The 11,808-nt window shown below is 35.9% G+C and overlaps 1 long non-coding RNA gene across 1 annotated transcript; it reads left to right on the plus strand.

The window, feature by feature from the left end:
* Positions 1-10,365: 10,365 nt before the first annotated feature.
* LOC147514063 (uncharacterized) lies at positions 10,366-11,161 on the plus strand. The gene is made up of 3 exons (XR_015215890.1): positions 10,366-10,514; positions 10,881-10,982; positions 11,082-11,161. It is a non-coding gene; the product is annotated as an uncharacterized LOC147514063 (long non-coding RNA).
* The last annotated feature ends 647 nt before the right edge of the window (positions 11,162-11,808 follow it).

Below are 11,808 nucleotides of genomic sequence, written 5' to 3' on the forward strand. Positions count from 1 at the left end.
GATGCCTTACATCATAACGCGGATACTGTACAATACTGATAGATGTAAAATTTCATACAATTCGTTGAACTAAGTCCAAATAAAAGTTCATTCTATCATCGCGAGCCGCATAAGATCATTCAAAGTGGGTAGCGACTAAGTTAGAATAATCAATCGTAACTTAGTCGCCCCCAGTTGAAGAGTTGTGCGTATACCACAAATGATATTTTCGTACTCGGCCACATTATTTGAAGCATCAAAACCCAAACGTAGAGACCTCTCGATTATATCTTCATTAAGCTTCAAGATGACAAAACCAAGATCAGAGCCAGACTTATTATGCGAACCTTCGGTGTAAATCCAACAATCAGTTGATATAGCCAAAAAGTATTGCCCATCATCGCCCCCGGGAGGTAATGACAATTAGGTATCGATGTTTTCCTCATCGAGTAATACGTTCGACATAGAAATATCTTCAATAAGAAAATCACCCATTAGCGAAACCAAAGTTTGTCTTTTTTTAATTTTATGAGTGTCAGAAATAATGTTGTAAGCGCTAAGATAACTTTTCCATTATGCGACTCGATTTGTAGACATTACAAAAAAACTTGCGCAACGAATATTGAGTATAAACTTCGACTATTCCTTTCTAGAAATAAGCTTAAGACGTATGGCAGCATGAAATAAGGCCATTGCAATTTTCTCAATGCAAGAATGCCTCGATTCAGCTGATATAAGAGTTTTGCTAACAAAGAATATGAGACGACTATCAGAACTTGAAACGGAAATGGACAAATATGAATTGGATATGTTTCGCTAAGATTCGTGAAAAGTAACTATTTCGAAGTCTGTATTTATCATCTTGAACTCGTGGGTAAACTATTGTGAATAGCAAAAATCTAATCACCGCCATGTAAACGATCCCACATGCAACTATGTTGTTGGCGAGTGTTACGTTGTGGTGTGACAAATACAACACCATTTTTGAGAACTCATAGATGACCGTACGTTGTGAACAACAGGAATCTCATTCTCACCACGTAAACGATCCCACATGCTACGATGTCATTGGCATGTGCTATGTTGTGGTGTGATAGATTTCACAACATCTTCGAGAGGAATGGTTCGTTTCAGACGACGTTTGTAGTAACTATTTTGTTTCCGTACACACTTGAACTATCGAAGAAGTATTTCGCGAGACATTGGACTTACATTATTCGCATCAAACGATGGAGAATCGTCAGAGGCAATAACTTCACGCTGAATAATTTGGTGCATCGGTGGAACGGCAGTAGGGTCACGTGCAACCTATTGTTGAAAAGGAGTAGGAAGGATTAGTCTGTAATCGCCAACTTGACCTTGAACATCATGTACGCGATGATCGACAGTAATTGTATCGGGAACTTGAGCTTTTCTAGTATTCGTCATAATTTTTGCAGAACGTGATTAAGGGTGTTGAATAAGAACCGCAGACGGCGCCAATTATATTTTGACCAAATATGATCAAAACACTAAGTAGTGATGAAAGAGATGAATAACGTAGAAAAGTAGTGAGAAAAGTGATGGTGATTGAGTGAATGATGAGATTGTACCTTTCGGTTGCCTACGTACCCAAATTATCTATGGGATCAAGTCTCAAGAATGTAGTTCTGTATGAAAAATAGTTTGGTATTTATATGTATAGAGTAGAGATTTATTGTAGCTCAAGTAATCGTAATTGAACATGACTCTTAATTGATGATTATCTCTTTGATATGAAACGAATATAGACATAAATTAATATACGTAATGATATTGCAACCCTAGACATGTACATTGATCTATGATATTGCAAATTGGGTCTTACCCTGTTGATTAAACGAATAAAGTAGAGACTCCTACCAATAGACATTGTTACATTGTTAACCTTAGTCTAATTGAAAATTTGTTTGTCATTAATTAAAACTATTTTCGTGTACTCTTTTAAGTACTTGCTTCTTGCCGTCTTTGATTTGTAAATCTTTTACCATTTGTGTCATATTAAATTTTCCCCTCGGGTGAATGTTTTCTAGAAAGAGAATGCTTAGAAGGAACGCACATGGATACATTGGGGTTTTCCAAATTCTAATGCTTACCTTGTTATCTGTGGAACTTCAGAGATCACTCCCGCACCCCTCACATTTATTTTGAGAGGTTACTTGAAAAATCATAAAGATATGCGGGGCCTTCCCTCAGTTTTTGTATGTGAATAAGAAGGTGGAAGTTGTTAGATTGAAAATTATACATTGGAGTAGTAGTTCGATTGTGATTACAAATCAATAGTGTTTCTAACGCTCAAATACAGAACCATCCTAATCTAAGAATATGTAAACTTTACAGTAGCCAGGAACATATTATTCATTCCTGTTCCATGGAACTTCATAGTTGATTCGTTCTTTTTTGCCCTACTCTTTTCTTAACGTTTGTGAAGCTAAAGAACGAAAATGGTAATGCAGAGGTATAATAAAGACGCGAAGGTAGTGGTGAAATGGTGAATGTAACTGTGGAGTGTAGCCCAGGTCCTGTGAAGACTTTGGTTAAATTAGGAGCTAGTGTTTAAGATACAACCAAGCTTGTTGTCGACAAATACAGTGAAGAGGGACGAAGTCCTCACATTGGCCGTGATGGCGTGTCTTCGTTTGAGCTGCATCAGTCCCACTTCAGCCTTGAATGGTAAGCTCTACTGGCTATTGTCTTTTTCTAAACTCATGGTTCAGAGCATGCTCAATTTAAATGACGTTCAACCGTTTTGTCACCGTGTGAACTTTAACTTTGCTGATTGAAGTCCTCCAACTGATGATGACTTCTGTTTTGTTATTAGGCCTCAGTATAAAGGGCAAAATTGGGGATGTTGGGAGCAGAAGTTTCTATCACCAGCAGTTTGCATAATTTGTGTATCTGGCACCACCGGGTTCAGGGAGTGGTCTGACAGAATCGAGCATGGGGAACAGAGGAATGCATCAGATGAAGTATTTCTACATTTTTGTTTTTTTCTGTTTTTAAGATTTCCACCACCCCCCCCCCAGTAATTTTGCCAATTAGACTTCTACCCCCAATTCTTCCATTATTAGACTTCCACCCTCAATTTCACACAAGTCAGCTCCTTTTGACTGGATGTCATCCTTATTCCTTAGTGCATGTGCAATGTCATTTCTACCCCTCACCATGTAAAATACTTTTTAGATTTCCACCCCAAAGAATTTTGCCAATTAAACTTCCACCCCAAGTTCTTCCATTATTAGATTTCCATCCCCAATTTCATAACTTGACCAAGTCAGCCCTTTTTGATGGATGCCATCCGGTTAGTGCATGTCGCGATGTCAATTCTACCCCTCACCATGTAAAATTACCAAAATAACATTTGACCCTTACAAGACCAAAACCAATCCAATTGCCACGTGGCGTCATTACAACTATTTAATCCAACTTAACATAAATATTTTGCTTAAATGACATCGACTACCCCTGCCCACCTAAAAGTACAAAACTAACCTCACTCATGTTTGCATCAACTGCCACGTGTCATCATCATCAGTCGCCACTTGTCATCATCATCAACTGCCACGTGTCATCATTCCAGTTCAGGTCCACCACAGCAGTTTCCACGTGTCATCATCATCAATTGCCACGAGTTCAGGTCCACCACAACAGTTGCCACGTGGTGGTTGATGCAAACATGAGTGAGGTTAATTTTAGATGGGCAGAGGTAGTCAACGTCATTTAGGCAAAATATTTATGTTCGTTGGATTAAATAGTTGTGATGACGCCACGTGGCAATTGGATTGGTTTTGGTCTTGTGAGGGTCAAAGGGTATTTTGCTAATTTTACATGGTGAGGGGTAAAATTGACATTGCACATGCACTAACCGGATGGCATCCAGTCAAAGGGGGCTGACTTGGTCATGCTGTGAAATTGGGGGTGGAACTCTAATTGGCAAAGTTGCTGGTGGTGGAAATCTAAAAAACTATTTTTTTTGCTTAAAAGGAGTATTTCTTCATTTTTTTTTTTGAAAGGCAAGCAGGGTTTTTGAGAGGTCCCTTATCCCTATTTTATTAGAAATAATCATATGTCTTGGTTACATTCTAACATACTGTTTGCCCGTGGCATCTTCATAAATAATCTTTTTTACATCCTCAGAAAAAGAACTGGGTACTATCTCTATAACTAACTAACTGAATAGTAGCGACTAATGCATCGGCTAGTCTATTTGTCTCTCTATATACATGGCAAACTGAAAAAACATCTAATCTCCCTATCAACTCCTGGATTTCGTCCATCAGATGCTTTGCCCGCCATGGTTGTTGTTCTCTCCTCCTTAAGTATGCGACCACAGTGTTTGAGTCTGTTTGTGCGTTAATTCTCCTTAAGCCTTTTTGAACTGCTAACTCGAGCCCATTGTTGCTAGGGGTGTTTCTTTTTTCCGAATTCCGATCTGATATTTTTCCGAATTTGGCAATGATATTTGTGTTACGATATCCGAAATTCCGATATCCGATTTTTCTGAAAAATAATTGGCTCGGAATTGGATGTGTTTTCAAAATCCGATCCGATCCGATTTTCGATTAATTTCCGATTTTTTAACATATAGCGGTCTATTTCATATAGTTACTAAATTAAAACTACATATAGTTTACAAACCAAATAAAAACCCTAGAGAAGTAGAACATTGTCTCTTCACAACTTTAAGAAATCATTATTGTCATTCTAGTATATGTATCAATTTATCCCATATTCCTATTTACTGAATTAATGCATTAACATGAAGAAAAAAATTTGCTGAATGAATATGTTAAAAGGTCTAAGTTGTTTGCTTAATTAATATATTTCAAAATAATTGCTAAATGAATGTATTAACTAATAAAAAAAATATGGTTATTCTAAAAAGAGAATTCAATTATATAATTCAAATTTCTGATTTACTTCCATATTTTATGGGATTCTGAATTTCTGAAAAATTTTCGATTTTCGAACTTTTGGTTCTGAAAAAATTGTCATCCTAAAATAATTGGAATTTTTTTCGAAAGTCCTTTATCCGATCCGATCCGATCCGAAATCACCCCTAATTGTTGCTGTACATTTTAGTGCCAGCATGCTTAACTGTGGAGTTCTCACCAACCCCACAGCCAAATTATCCAGAAAAAACCTGGATTATAGGATTTTGAGAATCAATTACTCGATCATGGCCAGATCTTTGGACAACCACTTAAAAGAAATGGGATCAGACCATGGCGCGTCACCCAAATCTAGGCTAAGCACTTTTCCATCATTACCCTCTTCGGGCCACGCCCAGAGTATCACAACAACCTTCCTACTTCAATACAAAAATATATAGAAAGTGTACACTAGTTGGGACTGTGTGACTGTATTGATGAAGTGTACAACTTTTAAAGATATCAGCCTGGTGTTTATATATTATCGGAAAAGAAAAAGAAAATTAAAAAAGCAGCCTGGTCTTTGTGTATGAAATGATTGGAACATGCTTTAATATCTTTCACTTGCATCATTCACTGTGTGAGAATATACTTAGGTACTTGTCCACATTATTTTTTGTTTATTCAATCCTTTCTCTATGTTACAAAGGAGGATTTATTGATAAGAAAAGAAGGATAATCACTGCCAAAATTTGAAATCAGATATTCTACTGATACTTGTATCAGTAGAATTTCTGATTTCAAGTTTTGGCACTGATTATCCTGCTTTTCTTATCAATAAGTCTTCCTTTGTAACATAGAGAAAGGATTGAATAAAAGTAAGAAATTGTAGAGGCTTAATACAACTAAAAGTACAAAAAGTGCGATTGCTTAGGCACATTTGAAACCAGATGGGACATCCTTTCCACAGGCGGTGAGAATCAAGCTGAGGGATATTGGGACATTGAGATTGATACCCAATATGTTGGTTTTCATATTAGTGTACAAGCACAGAGCCGCATCAAGGTGATCAAGCCCTTGGATGAGAGAGCAGCAAGGGATGTTAGCAGGAGTACCTAGCTTTAGAGTATCTCTTGGGCAACCCATGGTAGGTGTGGGAGTAGGGGCTGGGGGCTGGGGGCATTGGAGTTGTTGGACATGGAGTTGGAGGCGTTGGTGTTGGCTTACGTCCTGGTGGAGTCCTAGGAGTTGGAGTAGGCTTTGACTTAGGAGGACTTGGAGTTGGCTTTGGCTTAATTAGGGTTAGGGTTAGGCTTTGACTTAGGATGACAAGAGCAGCTTGTTGCAGTGACAAGGGAAAAGAAGAAGAGGTGGAGTGCAAGGAAAAGAGCTACTGATCGATGCATAGCTCTTGGAACCCATTTCTTAATAACTGTTTCTAGTATTCTTTTGGTGGTACTAGTGATTAGAGGTGTGTGGATGATGGAATGTATTGGTGAATGGTGAGTATTTATAGGGATGCAAGGAGTGTGATTTCATTGAATTTGGTAGAAGAAGTAAATAATATAAATAGAATCGTTGTGCTAGTAGCAATTGGCCATGGATTGAGCTGGGAAATACGTGTTGCTCCTACGTTTGGATGTATTCGGGGTCGGGATCATCGCAAGCTGCAATCTTCCCGTCTCATCCAGGATTTAGATATGTGACACTATTATGGCTTAATAAATCTTTAGTTAAACTCTTGGTCTTCCTAATGACAGTTTCAAAATTTGTTATGTTTGCGAATCACTTGGTTCGACTTTGCATATCAAATAAAAATTGACGCGACAAGTTCATGAATCAGCGAAGTTAAAAGACTGAGCATACTAAGCAGTTAAAATCGGTTGAGGAGCGATATGAGATTAATCAATGAATTGGTGCTTAATCTGACCCTTTTAAAATATATGAGTATAGTCATACAAAAAATTACGAAATAGTTATCCTAGATGCAACAAAAAAATATCAAATTCTTATAATCACATCCAACCATCTCAAGTTCCGGATACTATGAAAATGTCAAATATAATAATTATATTAAATATTTAAAGAAATAAAAGGAAGAAAAAAAAATAGAGAATATACACTAGAGAGATAATATAAGAATTTGTACACCTAACTTTCTTTAAAGAGAAGAAAATAAGTAAGCTCTTAGTTTTGTGTATTGATCAAGTTATTTTATTATTAATCCAGTTTAAGAGTCTAATTTTATGTATTTTTTTGGGTGAAAAACTGATAATTTTTGTGGTTTTATGTTATCATCTCGGGCTCTCGGCCGATATCTATATCTATATCTTAATATTAAAGCTCCCACAAAGAATATTTTTCGAACTCTATTAAAATTCTACGTCATCTCCTATTAAAATGATAGGAATTTCTCTTCTATTTGAAAAATGAGAATCCTTTTTTACAACGGGAATTTCTCTCGTATTAAAATAAATTCTAACACTTCTAATTAAAACGAAAATCATTCTCCTATTAAAATGGGAATTATTCTCCTATTAAAACATGATCTCTCTTCCAATTGAAAAAAACGGGTTTTTAAAACTTAATTAAAACAATTTGTTAGAAAATTAAAACGGATTAGCGACTAAAACGGTAGTCCCAATTTTCTAAAAAAAACCTAAATATTTTCAAAAGACCGGATGCATGCTCCGCCTACAAACTAGTCTTAATATTAAAGCTCCCATAAGAGGTATTTTTCGAGCTCTATTAAAATTCCACATCATTTCCTATTAAAATGAGAATTTCTCTTCTATTTGAAAAATTGGAATTTCTCTTCTATTATAACGAGAATTCTTTTCATATTAAAACAAATTCTAACACTTTTAATTAAAGCGAGAATCCTTCTCCTATTAAAATGAGAATTCCTCTCCTATTGAAAATTAAAATTAAAACCTAACAGATCTAATTAAAACGGGAATCATTTTCCTATTAAAACAGAATCTCTCTCCCAATTGAAAAAACGGGTTTTTAAAACTTAATTTAAAACAATTTGTTAGAAAATTAAAACGGGTTAGCGACTAAAATGGTAGTCCTAATTTTCTAAAAAAAATATAAATATTTTCAAAAAAACCGGTGCATATACACGGACCTACAAACTAGTTGATAGCATAAATCGGCCTAGTTTTTATTGATTATTTTATTTATTTTTTACAAGCGTTTTGAGTTGAAACAAACAGAATTAACATGTTCACTTGACTCGCAGATATAATTTACGCATTAGCTAGATCATTGCAGTACCCAATACGCAATGGTACTTGCTCAATTTATTCCGGTCGATTGAGACGACACTTCGACAACTTTTGGCAGTAAGGAAAAAGCAAAGGGTAAACCTCATGCAGATGCAACTCCCCATTCGAAGTTCCAAGTCTTCAACAGTTCAACTGACTTTTCCTTTTGATCGTTTTCCTTCTTCTTCCTATTTTGCGGAAAAATAAAAATAAATTTGTCCTCAATGAACGTACAATTCAACTCATATATGCTTATTGACCGTCAGAATGTCGATATTTCTTTTGAAATCAAAAGGGCACCGACACGTAATTACAAAAATCGTATAGAAATATAATTCAAACAACGACAGGTTTGACGAGTACCCGTATTAACATGGGTATCTTTTGTAGGTGATTCCATTGGGCACTCATCAAATTGGATTGGGCAACCCCTCAAAAAAAAAAAGAAATTTTACAAATTTGCCATATTACAAATTTGCCATAAAGCCCAAGCCCAACAACCAATTCAACCGGTATTGCCAAAACGAACCCTCCGGTTGGTTTTACGTTTACACTCAAGCGACATTACCATGTATGTCGAAATAAACACTCAAACGACTTGGCGAAGTCGTTTTACGTTTTACTCAAACGACATGGTCGCGTCGTTTGAGTGTAAAACGTAAACGATATGACCATGTCGTTTAAGTGAAAACAAAACGACTTCGCCAAGTCGTTTGAGTGTACACTCGCATCATGACATTAATCGTTTGAGTGTTACTCACACTAACATCGAAACTACGCTGCCATGTAGTTTGAGTGTACACTCAAACTACGCTGGCCATGTCGTTTGAGTGTACACTCAAACTACGCCGCCATGTAGTTTGAGTGTACACTCTGAAAACTACATGGTTTGAGTGTACACTCAAACTACATGGCCGCGTTTCAGTTGTTACTCACACTAACACTCAAACTACGCGGCCATGTCGCTTTGAGTGTACACTCAAACTACGCGGTCATGTCGTTTGAGTGTACACTCAAACTACATGACCGCAGTAGTTTGAGTGTACACTCAAACTACATGGCCGTCAAGCGTAGTTCAAAGTAGTGTGAGTAACACTCAAACGACTTGTCCATATCGTTTGAGTATACACTCAAACGACTTGGCCATCTAGTTTTAGTGTAACTCAAACTCAAAGTAACACTCAAACGACTTGGACATGTAATTTGAGTTTACACTCAACGACTTGTCACGTGTTTGAGTGTACACTCAAACGACGTGGACACGCGACTCAAACGATTCCAAATGCACTCAAACGATTTCAATTGAATTAGAAAAATTGAAATCCGATTTAAAAATTGGGTTAGAAACAACACAATTACATCAATAAAACTACATGCACTCTACACTCTTTATCCGTTATGACATAGTATCTTTATAACCAAGTTAAAACATGTAATCAAACATGCTATAAAATCTAAAATAATAATTTGTTTTATATCTAAACTTGTTATTATTATTATTTTTTCAATTGTGAATCATAAACTAGTTTGGGGTTTAGAGTTCAGAGTTCAAGGTTTAGAAATTTCGCATCAACATATTTCACTTAATTATTTGAAATAATAATTTGTTTTATATCTAAACTTGTTATTTTTTATTTTATTTTTAAAATTGTGAATCATAAAACTAGGTTGAGATTTAGGGTTTAGGGTTTAGAGTTATTTACAAATTTAGTGCTAACAAATTTTACTTAATTATTCAAAATAATAATTTGTTTTATTTATAAACTTATTATTTTTTATTTTCTTTTCAAATTTTGAATCATAATCTAGTTTGGGGGTTTGGGGTTTGGGTTTAGGGTTTAGGGTTTACAAATTTAAAAATTTAAACATAAAAAAAAAAAATTTAATTTCAAACATATTTCACTAAATTATCCAAATCTAAAATAATAATCTGCTTTTATATCTAAACTTGTTATTTTCCATTTTTTTATTCAATTGTAAATAATAAACTAGTTTGGGGGTTTACAAATATATTTCACTCAATTATTCAAATATATCAAAATTTCAAATATATATAGAATACTCATTCACTTCGGTTTAGAGTTTAGGGTTTACATAGAATACTCAAGTTTCTCTACATACTCAAGTTTCTACACACTCAAGTTTCTCTAAAATGGAACATGAAGATGAAGAAGAAGTATTTGAGGTAATGTTTGATGTCTGACAACAAATTAGAGAAGAACAACAAATTAGAGAAGGAGAAAATAGAAGATATGTTGAAAGTGAAGAAGTGGAACAAAATGTTGAAGGTCAAGGTGAAGAATTTGAAGATGCGACAAGTCGAGCAAATGAAATTCCGAGAAATCGTCGACGACAAAATGCAAACCTAAATAATGAGGTAACACTTGATTAAAATGAATACAAAACACTTGATTGATTGAATGAATGAATGAATGGATGCAAAATGAATGAATGCAAAACCCGAGCCCAAACGACATGGCTGGGTCGTTTGGTAACACTATCAAACGACATGGGCCTGTAGTTTGAGAACACTACGGAACGACATGGCGGTGTAGTTTGAGAACACTATGGAACGACATGGCTGGGTCGTTTCATTACACTACAGAACTACATGGCCAGGTCGTTTCATTACACTATAGAACTACATGGCCGGGTCGTTTGGACTCTTGATGAAACTACATGGCTGGGTCGTTTGAAACTAAATGCATTGTTTGAGACTCTTGTTTTATTCTTCTATATGTAGAATTCTTTGCCGCTATCCGGGAACCGATCTTCTGCAAACTCGAATGATGTGGATTGTCAACCGATTTTAAGTGATACAACAGAAATTTTTACTACAGAAGAGGTATGATTGAGTAGGCATTGATTTCATTTTTTTTTTTAAATTTTCTAAATATAATTTTATTAGTGTATTAATAATAGTTGTTGTTTTTTATGTGTTTAGGTCTTTCATACACGTAGCGAGGCAATCGATTGGGCAACCGCTAGAGGAAGACAAGTTAATGTTGTTGTGGTCATTGAAAAGCCTGAGTGTGCCAAAGGAAACCGAGTAGCAAGATTGAATTTGGCTTGTGAGTGCTTTCGGGTGTGTATCGGTCACACAAGAAGGAAGGCTAAGAGAAGGCTAATAAGAGAAGGTCGGAACCAAGAAATCGGGATGTCCATTTAAGTTAAAAGGTATTTTCCAACGCGGCACTTGTCGATAGTTGGAAAATTGTCGTTCTTAATGGTGTTCACAACCATCCATTGGCGAAGACCCTTGAAGGACATGCATTTGCTACTCGACTAACTGTTCTAGAGTTCGAGTATTTGTCAGAGATGAGTAAGTGTGGAATAAAACCTAAACAAATATTGGATTCCATCAAGAATAGGTATCATGATAACATCTCTAGTATATCCCAAGTCTACACTGCAAGGCAGAAGGTGAGGAAATTGGATATGAACGGTCTCACACAATTACAGAGATTGTGTGAGTTGTTAGCAAAAGAACATTATTTTGAGGAGTTGAGACAGGATGAGAATACCGAGGAGATAACGGGATTGTTATGGGCCCATCCGTAAGGTGTTAAGTTGGCTCGGACTTTTCCAACGGTTTTTCATGTTAGACGCCACCTACAAAACTAACGGTATCGGTGGCCTTTAAATGACAGTTTGTTGGGGTGACTTCACAT

Source organism: Coptis chinensis, chromosome 3, assembly GCF_015680905.1.
Source record: "Coptis chinensis isolate HL-2020 chromosome 3, ASM1568090v1, whole genome shotgun sequence".
In the NCBI taxonomy this organism is placed as follows: Eukaryota; Viridiplantae; Streptophyta; class Magnoliopsida; order Ranunculales; family Ranunculaceae; genus Coptis; species Coptis chinensis.